General features: G+C 39.1%; 1 protein-coding gene across 2 annotated transcripts in view; it reads right to left on the bottom strand.

Annotated features, from left to right (window-relative positions):
• Nucleotides 1-21,593, bottom strand: part of GPC6 (glypican 6) — a 1,082,045-nt gene that overhangs the window by 23,054 nt on the left and 1,037,398 nt on the right. The window lies entirely within an intron of this gene.

The following is a 21,593-nucleotide window of genomic DNA, read 5'->3' as shown; positions in this document are numbered from 1 at the left end:
GTGAACATTGGGAAAGTCTATGGATGGTTGAAATGCATTTGGTATAGGTTGGCAGAATTACGGCAGAGTTATGTTCCCCCATATTCATATGCTGAAATCCTAACACAGAGGCATGCATCAAGGTATGACAATGTGGAGAGAGGATAGAAGACATCTACCTACAAGCAAGGGGAGAGGCCTGGAAAAGAAGCCCTCCTTCACAGCCTCAGAAAAAAACAATCCTGCTGACATCTTGGTTTGGGACTTCTAGCCTCCAGAGCCAAGAGACAATAAAGTTCTGTTCTTTAAGCCACCCTGCGTGTGGTATGTGGCTACAGCAGCTCTAGCGTACCTACACAGCATTGTAGAAGGGACAGCCACTGAGACTTAATGGCATCATGTGTTTGCGATCCATTGCCTTTGGAAATAAAGTATTCTCTGTTTACTGTGGAAGGAGTGTAGAGTTTTAGAAAACAATTCTGAAGATCTTTTTTGACGTTTAATAGTAAACAGAAAGGAATGTGGGATCTGTGTCCCAATCATGTTTCTCAATAGTTCCAGATTTATACAGTCTTTGGACCTTGCTTCCTGTGATTCTGATGACAAGAGGCTTTGGTACTGAGAAATATCTGCTCATTCACAAAGGGCTGAAGATGGCCAGAATACTGAATTTGAGACCCTGGTACACACCCTTAAACAGAGTGATGTTACCTTTGTTTTAGAACATGAAAATAATCCATGAGTAGTGATATTCCAAGAAGTAGCTTACACACAAGAAATATTTAGGATGGCCTGAGACCTGCACTCTCTGATTTCCCCCATTGATTCTGACTTTGGTCCATGGGCTACCCTAACCCTGGCTCTCCTTCCAGCCAGTCTGACTGGGTAAAGAGTTTTGCAGTGAGAGCTAGTCCTTCTTTGCTATCACTTTAGGCACAGATGAGTGTGCGTGTTTTATTTGCTTTGTATTTTTTACTTGAAAGACATGTGGCCATTTCTATCCAGCTGTAGATAGATTCACATTCTGTTTATCAATTACAAAAAGCCACAATCCCCAAAAGCCAACTAATAAATGTTGAAAGAGTGACAGAAAAATCACCATTCTGCAACCATCATAGTAATAATTGATATCAGCAAGTGTTATCTATAGATGAGTCCCTCTCAAAAGATATTGGAGTCCTAACCACAGTACCAGTGAATGTGACTTTATTGGGAAATGGAGCTGTTGCAGAAAATCAGGTTAAAATGGAATCATCTGGGTCAGCTCTACTCCAATATGACTTTGTCCTTATAAAAAGGGGGAACTTAGGCACAGAGACAGATATACATAGAGAGAATGCCATGTGAAGATGAAGGCATGGATCAAGGTGATGAATCTACAATCCAAGGAACTTTAAAGATTGCCAGCAATCTGCCAGAAGTTAGCAAAGAGTCAGGGAACAGATTCACCCTCACACTCCCAGAAGGAACCAACTCTGCTAACACCTTGATCTTAGACTTCTAACCTCTTAACTGTGAGACAGTAAATCTGTTATAAGCTGCCCACTTGGTGATACTTTGTTATAGCAGCCCTAACAAACTAGTACAAAATACATTGGGTGGAAGTTTGATGGGGCCTAGGAGGTTTACACAATCTCAAAGTGTTCCCCCACAGATACTTATTATTGCAAAAGGAAAGCTGGTCACTCTACAGTGAAGAAATTGGGCAGGCTCCCACCTTAACCAAGTGATCAAAGTAGTGGGACAAAGTGACTTGGGCTTCCTCCAGATGTGACGTGACAAGAAGGACACATTACTTATGTAGTTAAAATTCATAATCCAGATCCAATCATGAGGACTCATTAGATAAACACAATGTCCAGGCTAATGAACATTCTATGAGACAACTGGCTTGTACACTTCAAAAATGTCAGTCAAAGACAAGACACAGCTGAATACTTCTTTTAGATTAAGAAGAATAAGACACATGACATTCAAATGCAGTATATGATTTTGGATTGCACACTAGATTGGAGAAATAATTGCCAGAAAGGATATTATGGAGATAGTTGGCGAAACTTGAATGTTGACTCTATATTAAATAATATTTTATTGGTGTTGAATTTTCTGAATACGAGCTCATATCATGCTCATAAAGGAGAATGTTCTTAGGAGATACATGCTGGACTATTCAGAGTTAAAGGGTTATGCTCCCACAACTTACTCTAGAATGATTCAGGAATCATCATTATCACCATCACATAGATGTTTAGAGATAGAGCAAGATAGCAAATGTGACAAAATTTTTTAAAGATTTATTTACTTATTTGAGATACAGAGAGAGAGAACACATGTGCACATGAGAAGGAGGACGGGTAGAGGGCAAGAATCTTTCTGCTGAGTGAGGAGCCTGATGGAGGGCTCCATCCCACGATCCATGAAATCATGACCTGAGCTGAAACTATGATTTGGATGCTCAACTGACTGAGCCACCCAGGTGCCCTGCAAATGCGGCAAATTCTTAATGGTGAATGAATCTAGATGGGAGTGTGCAATTTTTTTTAAATGCAATTTTTCAGTACATTTGAGTTTTTTTCAAAATAAAACCTGTCAAAAATAAAACCCTTCACTTGATTTGTTCTGCAAGGTGCCACATTGGTGGTGTCCCTCACCTTTGCAACCTGGGCTATCACCACTAAGCTACTCATTCTCACAGTTCTTAAACACGAACTCCAGAAAAAGAAACAGGCATTACATATTCATAATTAATTGAGAAAACTGTCACTAGCTTCAGTACTGAAATACTGTAAGGTATATTCCATTCCATAATAAAGTACACTGGGAATGACCATTCTCTTTTCTGCTTATTTAATGCTAAGATCCCACCTTTACACTGTGGGAATCTGAACCAAACATATATGTATTCGGAGACACAGAGAAAGAATAAAATGGCATGATGTCTCACCGATATCTCCTCTTTTGAGTCTTGCAAAATTTCACTGCATATATTATGCTGCTCACTCTTTAAATCATACTCAAGCATTGTCTCTTTCAAGGAGCATCTCTGGTCTTCCAGTTAGTTAGATTCAACTTTCTGTGTCCACGGTGCCCTGTTCATGATTTTAAGTACTGATTACTCTAATTTTGTAATTGGCTTACTTCTCTGATTCTAAGGTCACCAGCTTCTTGACACAGGTACAGGGTTCTAACTTGTCATCCTCAGTGCTTGTCATACCCACGTCGGGCTCCCTGCACGGAGCCTACTTCTCCCTCTGCCTCTCTCTCTCTCTGTCTCTCTCTCTCTCTCTGACATGAATAAATAAAATCTTTAAAAAAAAAAAAAAACAACTGGGAAGTCCTGGCAAACGAAGACAGGTTGGTCACACATGTGTTAGCACGTGGTAGGTGCTCAATAGATAAATAGATTTCATTATCTCAATCTATTACAAGGCAGCAGACAATCTTGCTAACACAAAATAGTGTGGTTCCACAAAGTGCACTCATGTTAAAAGGTCAGGAGGAAAGGTGGGTTGTATCTAGCTAAGTGAAGAGTGTGGGGTCCTCTCTGAGTCACCACAGGACACTTTATAATCAGGTCGTGTTCACTGTGGCATTGCAGTAGCCAGGCGTTTTCACTGAGTGATTGGAGGACATAACAGCAAAACAGCAGCAAGAGATGCAAATGCGATTTTAACATTCTGCATGGAAACATCGGCCAATTCACTTTCAGCCGAGGGTGGTGATGCAGACAAGCTGAAAAAAAGGGACCCTATTAGACACTAGAGAGGCACATGCCTTTGATTCCAAAGATATCCAAATGATTGCAGTTTGTTTTTCAGTATCAAGCAAGTTTTTCATTCCTTACACGATTTAGAAATATTTTCTCTTATTCTCTTATATTTATCTTTTTAAAAAAGATTTTATTTACTTATTCATGACAGACAAACAGAGAGAGAGAGGCAGAGACACAGGCAGAGGGAGAAGCAGGCCACATGCAGGGAATCCGATGTGGGACTCGATCCCAGGACTCTGGGATCATGCCCTGAGCCGAAGGCAGATGCTCAACCGCTGAGCCACACAGGCGTCCCTCTTATATTTATGTCTGAATAATGTGTGTGAATACATTGTGGTAGCCCCAGATTTGAGTTGTTCTTACACTTTTCTTCCTGGAAACTAGAGTGCATACAACAGGGAGCTAAGCTTTCCACTAGCAAGAACTGTTGATAAAAATGTGTCACTGAAGTATAGGGTATCTTAGTTCGCTACTAATGAAGACTTGATCAGAACAAAGATCTGGACTCAAATAAGGAGTTTGCAGCAATGTCTTTCAGCTTCCCACATAAGCTATTCCTGGACAAATTAACTTTTGCAAATACTTGCAAGTTATATTTACCATTTGTCCTGTCTTATGTTCATAATGCTGGAATATTAGTAATACCAGTAATACCTGAATATTACATGTTTCACATCTATGCCCCTGAGGGATTTTGAAAGTCAACTTCTGTCATGCCGCAGGCCTCTGATCAAAATACACACTGTTGGCGGCCACCAGGAAAATATGGCTCTCTTCTAGGACTTGTCTGGAGTTTACTCTGATCTCTGATAATTTCAATTCCTAGCTCCAGTCAAAGCATTGACTCTTTGTTGAAGGCTTGTCAGAAGGTCAATGACTACTTAACTAGAGGAAGATAGTGCTACCATTATCATACCCACCTTTCCAGAACTGCAAAATTAGACAAAAGAGGGAGGAAGCTGACAACGTGGAATAGATTGCCAAAACAAAGGGATTAGCAAAACCGAAGAGCAGAAAGGATGATCCAAGTACTGGCATCTGACAATTCCATTTAAGAAATGATCTCGTCCCAAATACTAAACTTGAATTTCATCAAGACTCTGAATTACCAAGTTCCAATTTACAGGAAATACTTGGCAGTATAGGGCCAAGCAAAGTAATGCAATACATACATGATCAGTCATATTCAGTGTGTGGGATATTGTATAAGAAAACCAGCTTCAACTCTTCAAAAGAGATAAAAACTGTAGAAAGGCAGAAAGACCGTCCTAGAAGAAAAGAAACTAAAAATGTTACAACCTGATGCTACATGTGGACTGGAAGTACTGGTTATAAGAAAGAGTTTTGAGAAAATTGGAGAATTTTGAATACAGAATAGGTAGTACATGATACTACTGAATTACCAATAATATTCTTTTTTAAAAAAGATTATTATTTATTTATTCATGAGAGACACAGAGAGGCAGAGACATAGGCAGAGGGAGAAGCAGGCTCCCTGTGGGGAGCTTGATGCGGGACTCTATCCCAGGACCCGGGGATCACAACCTGAGCTGAAGGCAGGTGCTCAACTACTGAGCCACCAGGCGTCCCACCAATAATATTCTTCAGTGTAATCATGGTACCGTGTTTATGCAGGAGACCATCTTTTCCTTTAAAAGATTTATGTTGAGATATTTAGGAATAAAGTGTTATTTCATTTTTTACTTACTTGAAAATAGCAAAAAAATCAACCATCAGTTTGTCTACATGAGAGGTATATGGGTGTTCATTTTATTATTTATTTTCAACCACCTCAGTATTTTTTGGAAAAGTTAAAAATAATGAAAAGTTGGGAAAAGAAATGAGACTTTGTTTTTGGGAGATATGGTGTTTAAGAGCCTTGCTGAATTTGGCAGAGGGCAGTAACTGACAAAGCAGTTGGGAGCTGAGTGCGATCTGTCACTGGGCTAAAGCACTCATGTGCAATCCTCAACTCTGTGCTGATGTATTATCATTATACCGTTTGGGAATGGGAAATGGGGTCTTGAGAGGTAAAAAAAACTTGTCCCGCATCAGGTAAATGGTAGCCATGAGATTCAAAATCAAGTGTAGGCTTCAGAGTTGTTATTTTTCGCCAGCAGGCTTAAGAAGGACACGTCCTATAGCCATCGTCTCTGGAGCATGTGTGTTGGGTTGTTGGTGGAGGTATGTATCCACCCCTGTGGTCTGCAAGATGATTCAATGTGATTCAGGGTAAAAACAAGAGAAATTCTATTTTTACTTTTTAAATATAAAAAATAAGAGGAATTAAGTTTTCCTAATATTTAATTGATCTATAAATTGATATGTCTCTTAATTGGTCCATATGGTGATGGCCATTTCTCAATTATCTTGTAAGACTTTTCCAGAGTGGAAAGGGGCTCATAGTGGCACCTCCCATTAGCTTGGTCCTGAGGTATTGAAATCTACTGCAGTTCACATGTCTTGGTTAAATGCACTTATGGATTAGATTATGTAGTTTTAACTAATTCATTAAATGGATGAGTGGCTTAAAATGAGTTCTGCAAAGAAACTTTGGATTTTGTTCATTTCAAACAGTGCAAGCACAATTGAAAAGCAATGAAATGGCAGACTTACTCTTGGTACATCGACAACATTACAAAATAAAATGAATAAAGGTTCTTTGTTTTACCTCTTTCTTCAAACGTTTCTACTTTTTGCATACCTTCATATGTTATAGAAAATACATTAGTTCAGTACTACTTATGTATAATTTATGCATAAACAGTTATAAATGCACTGAGGTCTATGATTCTGACTTTTTGCTCTTAGAGATATGAGATCCAAAGAATTCGGAGCTTGCCAATCTGTAGTAAAGGGACTGACACAATGTATTTTGAATCAGTGACTTAGCAAGCAAAAACATTCAATGAAATCAGTTTAATGAGATAGGAAAGTATAATTCAGAAAAAGTTCCATTGCATTGGTTAAAATAAGAAAAAGGCTTTTGTTGGTAGCTTCATTTATTAAACACTTCTTATGTGCCTTCTCTAAGTCAGGTTTTATGCTATACTCTGGGGATACAAATACGGCCAGTACATAGTCGTCACCCCTCAAGGGTTCCTAGTGTCCCTGTGTAGGAGTAGGAGAGGATAAACAGACATGGAGCAAATATGATCGGATTAAGCAAAGGGCTATGAGAGTACTGATACCAATTTGCCTGAAAATTTGTAGGGAAAATCATATTCCCTCTCAAGCAAATATGTCTTTGCTGATATTTGCTCTTTTGTGCCTACTGAATCTTGCCATGGGGACAATTTAGGAAACTGGATAATTAGTCATTTCTATTTAGAGGGATTAAAAACAAGAAATGCATCATGGTCCTCCAAGTTTTCACTTCCAACAATGGGATGATTTTATCCATCTAGAAGCCATTGCTTTTAGCCACTGCTCTGGTCTTCAGCTCCTCCTTTTGCCAAGGAGCATCTGTGCTTTCATGTTTCCCAGGGAACACCTGCTCTGCAGCAGAGCCTTGGTAAACAGTGCTGTGCATGTCCTGGGTATTTAAGAAATATTGGTTGAGTGAATAAATACATGAATAGCACTGCCGATTATCTGCTAAGGGAAGTAAGATTTCAAAAATGATCGATTATCTGCCAGCTACTGCCTTCTTGGATTTCCCTTTGGAGAATAAGGAAGACATGGACAAATTCTGCAGGCCTTCCAAAAATGTGCTTTCTCTTGACCTGATTATCCCCTGAGTGAGAGTGAGATCTCAGATGGCCCCTCCAATCCTCTAATTAGAATTCTAGCCTCCTGTCATCTCAAATGTCATTTTTGGTGTAATTTACACAAGTATGATGGAAGAGCCTTAGAGATCTCAAAGGCAATGCTGGTTTGGGGAAAAAACATGGGGATTTAAGTAAAAATGGAATGAATCCCAACTTAGGCAGTCTTTATAATCCTCATAAAGCTGTACCATTTCCAGTAACTTCCTTTCAGTTTTCTGAGCAAGTGACCTATTAAATACTGATTTGGGGTGTTTTTGAACTATTATTACCTTTGTCTCCTATGTGGATTCTTTGATGGGGCACATTTGATCTCCTCTAAGAGATTTTGCCCATGGCTCTCTATCTGCCTACCTAAGGCCCAAAGTCCATCTATGCTGGCCCTTTCATTTCTCCTGGATCTTTCCTGTGAAGTGTGAGAAGTGAACTATGAGATGGCCACCTGCTGTCCTTTGTCAGTCATGCCTACACCAGAATTCACTTCCCTGGGTACCTGTTGTGTGCACCTGGCCAGATGCCCTATTTGTTCGTGATTTCAGAAAGACTCCAGTGTACCTATTTCATCTGTGTGAAAACATAATGTAGCTGGATGTAAATAATATATACCATATCTTTAGAAAAAAGATGGTTAATATTTAAAGGACTATACACTAAATAATACATATTGAGGGGGAAAAACAATGTGAATATTTTATAGGCTGAAGGTCATTTGTTAGCTTGGGAAAACAATCTGTTTAAAGAAACAAAGTCAGCCTCACTTTTAGCTCATGGACAAGGCCACTTTACTTGGTCAAGTTAAGGGAAATTCACAATATATAATATTATTCTTGCAACCTGAGAGTTTAATAATCCAGTTTCAGAGACCGTGACCTTGTCCGGCTTTACTCTAGAGAAGAATGTTCTTTTATTACAGCACCAAGTCATTCAGTTCACTGTGTGAACCTGCATTAGAATTCAAGCCAGGTATATTCCTTCAGTGATCAAACAGAAGTCTGTGAATGAACCTGTTCACAACTTCTCACACTCACTTGAAAACATGTACAGACAGTCTAGAGTATTTAAAGTTCTGAAGACTCAGAGGGAATACTAACTCTTCTGATGTGGCCCATTATCTGTAAATGCAATCCCCCTAATATTCTTGAGGAAGTAGGGGTTACTAACGTCAGAGTTAGTTCAATGGGGAAGGTGAAGATGCAGGACTTGCTCCATCTACCTACTTGATTTATGTTCAAGTCTGGACTCAAGTCCCTTCTGCTGATATGGTTTTTAGCATTCTATTCACCAGAACTTCAACTTTTCATTTCTTTTGAGTCCGTGAAACTCTTCAAAGCTATTTTTCATGTCTTAGATTGTCTATCGCGTAATGTTTGGGCAGGTCCTGGAATGCATGGAGAAGTCCCTCACAATATGTTTCCTTTTAGGAAATCATTAACTGAGTCTTGGGATGACAGCAGGGTCCTGTTGAACACAGTTTGTCAGTGAATCCAAAGTTAGACCTTGGCCAAACAACCCACCGAGCGTTGTGCTGAGTGCCTGAGTCACCACACAACCTAAAACCAGCCTTACAATCTGGGCTTTCTCAAACATTCCCAGAGAATCCAATAATAAGTGCTAGTCTCTTACCATGTTTTTCAAAATATTTCAAAATATTACCATATTTTCCAAAAAATAGTACGTATTTTTTCCTGTGGTGTGGTACTTTTCATGTTATTCCCCAAGGAGACAAGCACATGTGTGTTTTGTAGGAAAAACAAAGAAGAATGAAAAAATCAGTAGGAAGTGAAAGAATCCTTGAAAGTTCAAAATGACAATGCTTAGTTTTGTTGAGTTTCTCAGGGGAATAGGAATTAGGATGAAAAATTTAGAGTCTGTGTCATCCCCCTTGGCTTCAGGCTTGGAATTTCTAGACTATGCGATGATGCTGTAGTCAGGGCATGACCCTGAAAAGACAGATGAGATCTTCTTCTTTGGCAAAACACTGGTCCTCACAGTGGAATAAATGTGGGAAAACCAGAAATACCTTCCTATGCTGTTCATGTCAGATTTTTGCAGCCTATGTTAAAAAAAAAAAACAATACATTTTCAGATATTCACATTTATACCTAAACTTCTGTTTGTGCCTCACTCCCTATGGTATTACATTTTAGGCAAGTGAGGGTAGGAAACATTCTACACACCTTGGAGATGATACTGAACTAACACTGGATTCAATAGTGAAAAGAAACGAAAAAGACAGAGGTCTGCAGAAATGCATGAGATCAAAGTATTATTTTGCACAGTGGTACCTAATTTGTGGCACTATTCACTTCTCAAGTGTGAAAATATAAATAATTTCAAGGAGTGGTTTTGTCATTGAGTCATGAAATTTGGAGGCTCAGCAGAGCTCCCAGTGTCCAAAGCTTCTAGAGCATTCTTGACAGGTACTCACCTAGGCTCTATTCAAACATTTCCAATGACAGATATCAATGCCGACTGTAAAGAGGACTTGAGATCCGCTGCCTGACATAAAGTAAGTCACTTTCTCCTCTTCAGCAATTCTGGGGATCTTCATGGACAAGTCTTGACCAAAAAGCATAAACATATTCTTGTTCTTCCTCCTGTGATGACCCCCAACCTTTTTGTTTGCTTTGTTCTTTGTGATCTATAGCTAGTTTCAGCTGCCGAGGGTGGATTCTGTTTTTCCCTGACCATCACCTGGTAAATTATCCCTTTGCTTCGTTTGTGACATTGGGTCTATCCAGTCTTTGCTCTCTCGTTCTCTGCTCTTGGCTTTTGAGGTCAGCTCCATCTTCCTTGATTGCTAACTTTGCTCTCTGTTATTTCTCAGGCATTATTTCGGTTGTGTAGGTGCAGACATTCCCAAGGAATTTTCCCTGATCTAGAGCATGTATTGTGAAAAGTGCTGATTCTAAATTGGGTTATTGGATATGCTATCTTCATAAGGCAGGATAGGAAGATCTCAGATGTATTCTCAAAAGAAGAGAATGAATTCAGTATTTTTAGCAGTTACATAAGGCACATTATAGCCATTCAGATATTTAATAACTGATCTGTTCCTAATACCATCTATTCTATCACTATGGAATGAAAAATTTGGAATTTCTTTTGGTTTGAAGAACAGATTTCCTTCACTTTCCCTCAATTACCTGATGTAGCCAATAAGATCCTGGCAATGGCTTGGGATTGATCCTTCTGTGTAGGACTGATCTGGAAATTAGCACTAATTCAGCAAACTGCCAGACAAAGCTCAGATATTTAATAGCCCAATTTTGCCAATGTGAAACAAAGTTTGATGTTCTGAACATTCAATCTTGGTGAAAAATTCTGATTCTTTGCCAACTATTACTTCAAATGTGCAACTCCTTCATAGGGTTCTTTGATAATACTCAGAAAATCCATACCGGATTTCTACTTCTACCTGTGATTGACATAAAGCAATGATTCATAGGCATATGACCACCTGAAGTCAGTTTTAAAATATTGAAATCTCATCTTCAGGGAATGAAATCCAGGATATTAAAAGTTGTCTGCTAATTTTTTAAAAAAAGGAGGAGGAATGGCAAAGCATTACACTTTGGATTTAGGCATTCCTGAATATTTTAGAATTCATCATTTAATTCCAAATGTTTGACGCTATATTCTTTCACACCAAAGCTGAGAAATAAATGTATATTTTGGTCTCTTTCTGAAGGCACAATAGATATTTGGAACTTACCAGGGAATCAGAAGATTTCTTTTGCTCACCTGAGATTGCTGTAATTGAGCAGGACCTTCATAAGTAAGGTGTTGCAAATGTGATTCCATCCACCAGTGAGTGTACTTGCATAGATGTTCACATATGGGAAAGGTAATTTAGATGAAGCACAGAAAGTATTCAGAAGGTAGCAGTCAAAAATCAGATATGTGGAAATTCTAAAATCATATAGAGTAAAAAGATAGGTTGCCCTAAATGTCTCATGACATAGGTAACAAAAAGTACAGGATCTCTTTTGGGCATGTGTGATTTGATTTATACTTAACTATGCAGACTTGTACAATGTGTTACAAAATAAATGGTATTTTTGCATCCATTGTGTTACATTTGTGATATGATAAAATGTTCTGCCTTTTCCTTCATGAATCTAATTGGAAACTGGTTCAAACTTAATTGCCAGTGATTTTGACATAAAGGATTTTGAGTAACAACAAAATGAGATACTACAACCAATACATCCAAGATACTACAAAAATGTACCCAAGAACATAAATCATAGGACCCAAGAATGTCTATGAACCATATAGACAAACCTATAATCTATACATTGGGAAGAGAAGAGCAAAAGTTAGTGGATAATTCCTTCTGTGAGTCTCAACTCCAACATCCCTCCCCTAGGACTCCTCCTTTGACCTCCAGAGTAACCCCCCCACCCAGGATGTGATCCAAGAGATCCCTCTGGTTTTTCCTGTCCTACAGATGTCCCCATTCATTGTAATGGGTCTTCCCACCCAGACTGCAGGTGACCTAAGGGCAGGGCCTCTGTCCTTTGTATTCACCACATCCTAGGAGTTTAGTGTCCTATATGGCACAATGCTTGGTTTATAGTAGTACTCAATAGATAGCAAATGAATGAATGAATCGATAGATAAATGAAGTAAAGCAGGCAGAGGGTGAATTTAAATTCTGAGACTTCAAATTAAATTGAAAGCGAAATTTAAATTCTAGATGCTCTTACTTACAAAATAAGCTATTGCTACGGGAAGGACTTCTCTCTTGTAAACTTCTCTATTTTATGAAGAAATGGTTGTTCTGGGTCTGTTTATGGGTAGTCTATTCAATCACACACACACACACACACACACACACACACACCTGTTAAGTGTCCAGAATGTACTGGACACACAGTAAGAGATACAAGGTGGTCCTGCCTTCAAGAAACTTACTACTCTGTAGGGAAAGAAGATTTATATATAAAAAAAGCATAGTAAATCTCTCATACTTTCATGGGTTGTAGGACAGAGTATAATTGGTGTCTTATTACTGAGTAGATGGTGGAATCAAGGGGAGCTCCAAGAAAGAGGTGACAGTTGAAATGGGACTTAAGGGATGAATAGCATTTTGCAGGTAGAAGAGTCAGGAAGAGTTCTTTTTGGTAGAGGGACCTTGAGTGGCAAAAGCTCATTGATGTGAAGCCTCTTCAGTAGAGGAGAGAAGTGCCCAGTGCATGGAGAGATGTTTGCTTTAACTGTAACTTTGGCAAAGTCATATAATTTCCCTACAAATTGGTTTTTAAATGGAGGAAAATGCCACTTCCCTAACTATCTTCTTAAAGATTTAATAAAGTTTAGTAAATTAATATATTGCTAGGGCACTAGGAGCTGGAAGTTCTTAATGCATAGAAATATCTCCATGGGGACAGATGGCATAGGGTGACTAACGTGCACTCTTTCTTGGAAATCAAGTTCTTATCCCTGTGAGGTAAATTACCTTTGCCTGAGAGCCATCTGGTTACCTTCAAGATCCAATTTACCTCATGGAGCATCAACGAGGGGTGCCATTTACTCCTCTTATGAGTAGACTCCATGATATGATTGTACTTGACTTTCACCTTTATGTCTTAAGCATCCAGTAACCTAAATAGATTCTCATAGTCTCCTACAAGCAGCAAGGGTGTTAGAGATCACCCTTTTTAGCTCTAGTGGGAGTGGAACAACCTGCAAAATGGCAGAATGGCCTTTCTGGGTCAGAATGCAATGAGAGTCCAAAGCAGCAATACCCAATAGAAATAGTTTAAACTAGTAGACCCAAAATATTACCATTTCAACATATAATACATATGAAAAGATTTTAATGAAATATTTTACATTCTTTTTTGGGTAGTACTCTTTAACATTCAGTGAGTATTGTAGGCTTACAGCACATCTCAGTTCAATCTACAGATATGTGCAGTGCTCAGCAGCCGTATGTGACTACTGGCCACCATACTGGATGGCACTGGTCTCAAAATCTAATGTGGTTTTCACACTTACAGCACATGTCAGTTCTGTCTATAGCACATCTCAAGTACTTAACAGCCATATGTGGCTGGCTACCATACTGAGAATGTGAGTCTGAGGGCCTTCCTGAGCATATCTGGAGTCAGAGCCAGTGATGTAAGAGTGGCTGGATTGTTTGAATTGAAGGCAGGCTATTTGCTTTACGTTAAAGCATTCTGCATGTCCTTCTGAATTCCTTGGGTAGCCTGCCCTTGAAATCAGCAGAACTCATTTTTATCTGTTTCCTTTGATGCCATTCTCCTGTTGTCCACTGCCTCCCCTCAATGAATTGACCAAAATGGACCAGGAAAAAACTGAACTGAAATTAGGTTATATTTGAAGTCTGGCTAAGATCCAGCATTTCCCTAGAATTGTTTCCATTTATATAAGTGAGAACATGTTGCATTCAGCTTTGTGACATCTGCCAATATTTTCCCTACACGACAGAGATTTTTTTTGGCTTATATTCGTTTATTTTTATTAAAGTATAATAATCATCCAGAAAAGTATACAACTCATATATGAAGACTCTGAAGACTTTCTTTCAAGATACCCTTAAAAAATCTTAAAGATTTTTTTCCCATATCCCCTTCTTTTCACAAGACTTATTCTCTTGAAAATTAATGGCATCAAGCCATTGATATGCAGAAATTACAGGTTACCAAAGAGCAGAGAGTATCTTATTGATTTGCTGTAATTTTGAGTTATAAACTGCATATTGGCTCTGGCCATGTGCATGCATTTTTAAGACAAAAGGCTGTGGAAAAGTTGAACAAAAGAAATTAAATTCAAGGCAGCCCAGTATCTTCCCACATTTTCCTTCAGGGCAGTCCAGCCACACCTGTAGGTGGTTAGAGACAGCCTTCCAACACAACCACCAGATGGCAGTGTTGCCCAATCTTTCCACCCCTTCCGGCACTTCCCACAGGCTTCCCAGAAAATAAAATTGTAGATTGTTCTACTGCATATAAAACTGACAACCCTGTTATTTTAAACTTGAAACTGACAGACTGTTATTTTAATGAGGTCTGCCAGAGCCAAGGTTAACCAAAGCTTTATTTCCTTACAAAATGTTAAGGCCATAGTTCTAAAAGGGGGATGTGAAATTTTATGTTATTGATACTTTCTGTGACTGTATAAGTTTTAGGATATTTTTTGACAAGTAAAGCTACACGACAAATATAGACATATGTTTATATATATAGCCAAATTATGCATCAAAGTTGGTTCACATTTCTCCCAAAAGGTCCTTTTGGTGTTACACTTGGCAAAAAAAAAAAAAAAAAAAAAAAAAAAAAAAAAAAAAAAAAATCCTTTCCTACAGTTATACATTTCTGCCTATTTTGAAGCAAAAGTATATATTTTTAGCACCTTGACTTTCTAGCTTAGTGAGTCAAAGGAAAATTTAAAGCTATTTTAATCCTATTAATATTGCAAAATGAAATCAAGTATAGTATTTGATTTTTATTTCTATGAAAAAGCTTAGATCCAGAACAATGAAACTTAGTTAGAAAGGATTTGCTTTTATAATAGGTACTTCTATAATGTGTGATGGTTAATGGCATTATAATTTATTTCCTTTCCCTTGAAATGCCTTTTTATGTTGATCAGGAAAGTATTTAAAGTCAGTTACTAACTGTGCCAATATTAAATACATTGGTAACTACCTTTCCTCAAGTGATTTTGCTAACACTTTTTCCACATTTTTATTGGCTCCATAAAATAATTTCTAACATTTAATGGATCTTCTTGCCTAAAGTATGAATGTAGATCCTGCAAATACTTGATCCCATTCTACATTTCTAGAATTTCCTTTAAATGCATACTGTAATCAGGACTCTTGTGATTGGCTAAAGGCCTGTCCACAAAGAGACTTAAACTCAAGAAGAGCTGTGATTTCCAAAAGCTGGCCTCAAATAGATGAATTTGTATTGTTATTCATTGGTGACAATGTCAGTTTAATTCTTAGACACTTAATGCAGACCTACTATGTATAAAGACTTGTGACTTGTAGACCAGGCTTATAAACCCAGTTTAAAAAAAAAATCTGTCTTCTAAACAAGTTACATAATTTGTGGAGCATGGTGCAAAATAAAAATATGGGGCTTCTTGTTAAAAACTAATAATTTTAACATGGCAGTAGCAGAGCATTAAATCAAGCCTGGGCCCTTCTAAATGTGGGACCCTGTGCAACTCCCATGAAGGTGACCTGGATGGTCCTTGGGAAGCTGTAGTCTGGTGGGGTTCCACGGATGCTGATAACAATCACGAAAGCAATGATGGCTTCCATACCTATTAGATACTCAACAATAATATCCATATTACCTCCAATTTGCATAAAAATGTTGAAAGGTAGGTATTGGTGTCTTCACTTTATAGTAAGACGACTGAGGACTACAGCTCTGTTGTGACCTCTTCATTTAAGATGTCAGCTGCATGGTAGACACCACATTAAACCCATCACTCACACCTCATTGTGTAGTCCCCATGACCCCACTTGAACAGAGGAGGCTGAGGATGTGAGGGGTTAAACCACTTGGTTTCCATCACATAGCACAAGAAGTAGGGCCTGATTTTGAACCTTGACAGTTAGGCTTCAGAGCCATCATTCCTAAATTCACCATTACAACAGAACTGGCCAGCTAGAATGTTTTAATGCTTTCTAAAAACTGTGTGGCCGGTTGGGAAGTCTCGCTCTTTTCAAAAAGGATGGAAAATATGGAGGAGGGAGCACAGTGCTCTGGAAATCTTTGTACTCCCCTCAATTTATTAGCCCATGCTAATTTTCTAGACCATCTCTAACACTATTATGATTCTAGCTCCCCTCCAAAGGATCTCCTGTTTACCAACTTTTTCCGACACCACCATAGTTTAGAGCAGCCCTTCAAGTAATTCCTTAATTTTCTAGGCCTTTTAAAAAATGTCCGTGATTAGAGTAGCCCTCTAAACAAATACAAAATTACACATTTTTTGATGTGATATTTTAGATACCTCAGGGAGATCCAAAGAACCAAACATTGTTTGCCTACTCTTCTGGATGTGCACAGCAGTAGGTTATATTGTTCTTGAATGTATCTAGCTATCTAGCTATCATTTATCTTAATTATTAGCAGAAAATAAAATTTTCAGGTGGTGCTAAGGTCATCTGAAAGACATACCACCATAAAAACTAGGCCATTCCTTCAACATACAAATGTGAAAAAAATAAAATTCTTAAAAACCTCTGTTGGCTTTAAAATGGGAAAAGTGTTCTTGTTCTGGATTTTTTATTCATAGAACTGCACAGACCAGCTCATCCCGTGGGTTTCTATGACAAAGGGAGACTTTCCCCATAGGGCTACATATATAGGTTGGAAATGCAGCCCTACATATTTAATGGTCTGTATCTAACAACATTGCATTTGAAACCCTCTCCTTGAGACGATTTCTCTTATGAAATGGAAAGTAGTAAAGAAAACAAAATTTTCACCACCCTGCCACAGGAGTCCACAGAGACTTGAAAGAGCTCTGCCTTTTCCTATTACACCATACTTGGGAATAGGGTCGGGAAACTAGATGGTAAATCTGATTCGGCCAAATCCCAAGCACTCTGAGGAATCGTCTTTTTATTGCAGATAAGTATAAAAACAGTACTGGAAGCACATCAGAATCTTCAAGATAAAATGCCAGGGGCTATCTGTAAATGGATTTGGTAGCTAAGCAGCAGTACTTAGAGAATAACCCTTCATCCAAAAAAGAAAAGATCTCAGCCACAGGACCTCGGAATATAAATAATGATGATGGTGATGGTGTCCATTAGCCTCAGTCTTAGGTTACTTTTCTGTTTTTTTTTTTTTTTGAAGAATTCTGTTTTATACCAGCACATGGGGCATCACACAGCACTACTGCCATGCGAAGAGCAAAGCCACCTTAACCTCTCTACCCTTGCACCTGAATTGAGTAAGATTTGCCGATTTGGTAATTGGTAGTTTTCTCATTAGGAGTGATTTCTGAATTTTTATAATATGCCACTGTGATCTGGGGCACCTGGGTGGTCCAGTGGTTGGTCACAATCCCAGGGTCCTGGGATCGAGTCCTGCATCCGGCTCCCCGTGGGGAGCCTGCTTCTCCCTCTGACTATGTCCGCCTCTCTCTCTCTGTGTCTCTCATGAATAAATAAATAAAATCTTAAAAAATACGCCAACGTGGTCCATAAATGACAGATTCTGACATGCTTCATTCTCTTGGTTCTTTTTACTACAATAAAGGGAAAATTAAATAGCCTTTTGAAAACAGTTTTTGTTTCCTTCTTCAAATTATCTTCTATGTGGAAAACCAACTCTCTTCTTCAAGTCAAAGTGAATGTCTTAGACACTTTAATGTCTTTTTTTACAGACATTCAAAAAGACTCCACCCCTGTTCAGTTTATCTCCTTTTTTGAGTAGGTAGGGCTTTTCAAGGGTTTCCCCCAAGACAGTAGTAAGGAAAGTGTTATTAAAGTCAGTGCTTAGGGATCCCTGGGTGGCGCAGGGGTTTAGCGCCTGCCTTTGGCCCGGGGCGCGATCCTGGAGACCCAGAATCGAATCCCACATCGGGCTCCCGGTGCATGGAGCCTGCTTCTCCCTCTGCTTATGTCTCTGCCTCTCTCTCTCTCACTGTGTGTCTATCATAAATAAATAAAATTAAAAAAAAATAAAGTCAGTGCTTGAATAAAGTGTGTCACCAAGCTACCTTCTTCCTTGTTTATATGGAAATTGGAGCAAAATCAAAACTTCAAAGGGGCTGGGACTTGGGTGCAGAACTTGATGTTGGTCTGAAGAGGAGACCCTTTTCACAAGAAGCTGGGAAGTCTTCTCACTGTTGTTTGAAAGTTTTGGTTTTTAGAAATAGTCTTTCCCGAAGGCAGAGCCATAAGGGACAGGCTTACCAAAACTTGATTAAGAAAGGATTTTAGGAAAATGTGATGAAGGCGCTGGGCTATTAGGGAAACACCCTGTGGTCTTTAAAAGGGAAAGAGCCTGTCCCTGGCCAAAATGGATAGGACATAAGTGGTGGTGGGGTTATTTGTACCCGGGTGGTTGCTCAAAGTACTATAAGTACAGAGCCAACCACTAGAGCTGCAACCTGGTGATCTGCATGTCTAATGAATTCTCCCCACCCCCAGCACCCTCAACACATTCCACCCACTGATTTGGAAACCAGAAAACCAAGATCCATAGCACTAAGGCACTAAGAAGTAGACTAGGTGGTATCACGAGGGCACACTTCGCTTGTGACTTTATTTTTGTTTTCTTTCTCTGAAAGATCTTTTAATTTTCAGATTTAACCTAGCTTTTTACATCTACCTTTTCTAAGACTATAAGTCAGGGTTCAATGAGTTTTATTGCAGCAATTAAAAATATATGTATTTCTTTATCTTTTTATCAGTTTAATTTTTTTTGAATATGCAACTCTACTGCCATTACTTAATTCATGGTCATTCCTCTTACAGGGCAAAAGGCACAGCTGCATTGTTGTGTGTGTCCATGCATTCTGTCAGCAAGCATGTATTATGGTTCTTCCCTGTGTGAGAAGCACATAATGAGGAAAGGGACACTGTCCCTGTGTTCAGGGAACTTTCTCTTTTGGAGAAGTACAGACATCAAAACGAATAGTAATACAATGTGATATCAACACTGGTAGACATTGGGTGAAAAGAGGCAGAAGCTTGCATGTAGAGGGACTGGTTGTGGGTTTTTTCAAGAGCAAAAACCAGTGACCCAAAGTTGACTAAACTGAGAGCACCTGTTATAAGGTAGAAGTACTAAAAAAATAAATAAACAAAAGGTAGAAGTACTTAAACCACAGCAGAGGAGATGAGAGGTGTTAAATGACGATCCATGCAAATAGGCACATGGTAGTATCCAAGGGCAGGGACCACTTAACCAGAAAAGCAATGAACTTCCAGGGAGGATCTAAGTTGTGAGGGTGGCACCCTCAAGGCCTGTATATATGGTTGTCTGAGGGTGCTACAGGTGCCTTTAATTAAATAACTCTTCACATGTGTGCTCACACCATGTCTTGATACATGCTGCTTTGACTGTGAGCATTGCCAGAGAAGAGGTTGCAGATAGTAGAGAGGTATGGAGAAAAGGTCCTGGGTTGGCCAGGAGCAGACCAGTGGGGCCACGGAGAGGGGTTCAGATGTAGCTACTTGAGCTGGGTTTGAAGAATGGTTGAATAAGCCAAGCCAGGCCTCCTATCAGATGGAACAGCTCCTCATTTGAAGGCCCATGTGGATCAAGCCCACTCAGGCTTTGAAAAGTAGTTTGGTGTGAATGGAAGATAAAGAAGGTATATTAGAGAGGCAGAATTTTTGGTCAGGGAAGCAGGCATGTGTCAGCAGATGCTATGAGGTATCATATTAGCCTCTGTTTTAGAACATCCACTAAAGGGTGGTAGAACAGTTCAGGTGGGCTCAAGAAGGATGTACTGGTTATGTGCTGGGAAAGCCAGTCTGGAGTGGGCAATGACTTGGATTGATGACAAGGGACCATTGGTTAGGGCCTTATTGTTCACACCTGTCACGGATTCTTAGGTAGCAACTCCATGACCCATATTCCATTTTAATTAGACTATGCTTCTTACAGACCCCCTTTCCCTCTCCAAGCTCTCTGCCCGCTTAAGGCTTTGCCCATATTATTTCCAGGAAGTAACTTTCCCCCACTGAGGAAGACATCTCTCTCTGCCTATCCACAGCCTCTTCATCCTTTAAGGCAGAGATCATGTGGAGAAAGAAAATTTGAAAAGCAGGGTGAGTTTGTTCATTTATCATTAATTCATTCATTCATTAATTCATTCATTCAATATTTCCTAATTTTCTGGCACTGTCTTAGGTATAAGAATTGAAGTTGTGAACAAAAAATATATATAAAAATTTCTCCCTTCATGCAGCCTATGTTTTCACTAGAAGATTCCACCAATCAACAGATAAACCAGTAACATATATAATATGCCAGACAGGGTTAAGTTCTAAAGAGAAAAATAAAGTGGGGACGGGGGATGGGAGTCTGCATGGAGAAGGGTGAGGAGATGGGTTTAGTTCAGACCGGTTGCTTATGGAAGGTCACACTGGTGAGGTAGTTGATAATGTAAGAATGTAATTTCTGTTCTTTCAATAGACACATTCAGGTTAATGTTGATGGCATAGAAATTCCTTCATTTTTCCAAGAATACTCTACATTTTCCTTAAAACATGAGTCGCTCTTGGACCATCATTTTTCCACTTTGGATAGTATGTGTATGGAGAAGTATTTCTCTTACATAAAAGAGCAACAGCACACACATGGAAATAAAAGGTGACTGACACCTGGCCTTGGTTGGGGAGACAGCTGAGAGAGAGGATGGGACATGTGTCAAAGTGGGAAGACAACACCACAAAGAAGGGAACATAATGCCGCATGGACATAGGACTGGGAGAGGCAGATCTTGTTTTACAACAGAAATATATAGACTTGAATGTGGAGTCTCTTGATTTTTATATTCTCTCTCCTCTTCTTTCTGATCACCATCATTATCTCCACCATCACCGTCATCATCATCATCACCACCGCCGCCGCCACCACCACCACCACCACCAATACTGTATATGTTGAGATGAACACATCTGTAAAGCCGGGTTTACCTTAAAGGATGACAGTTTGCAACCTCTGTTTTATGGCTTGATTTGAGAGCAGTCTCTGCCCTGAAGCCTTCTTGGATAATGCCAATTCATTCTACTTTCCACATCCTCTACATTTTGTGCTCGTGTACTTATTTATTCATTCGGCACTTGCCTAGAGCTTACTGAGTACTAGACACTGTGCTAGGGACATGTTCATGATTAAAATGCACCTTCCAGACCTTTAGTTAAATTCTTTTGCTATTATTTGTGCTGCACACAGAATTGGAGAATTTTGGAGCTGGAAGACACTCTCATAATGAATTTATTTTGATCATCCTATCACACAAATGAGCATTTTATTTTATCAGTATCTTGGGCATTTGGCTTGTTTATTGTTTCATTTGGGGATGCGTTGCCTATAAAACATCTTTATGCCCCTGGT

This window comes from Canis lupus, chromosome 22, assembly GCF_011100685.1.
Source record: "Canis lupus familiaris isolate Mischka breed German Shepherd chromosome 22, alternate assembly UU_Cfam_GSD_1.0, whole genome shotgun sequence".
Lineage (NCBI taxonomy): Eukaryota > Metazoa > Chordata > Mammalia > Carnivora > Canidae > Canis > Canis lupus.
Note: the sequence above shows the minus strand (reverse complement) of the source record. Positions and strands in the feature narration are given on the sequence as shown.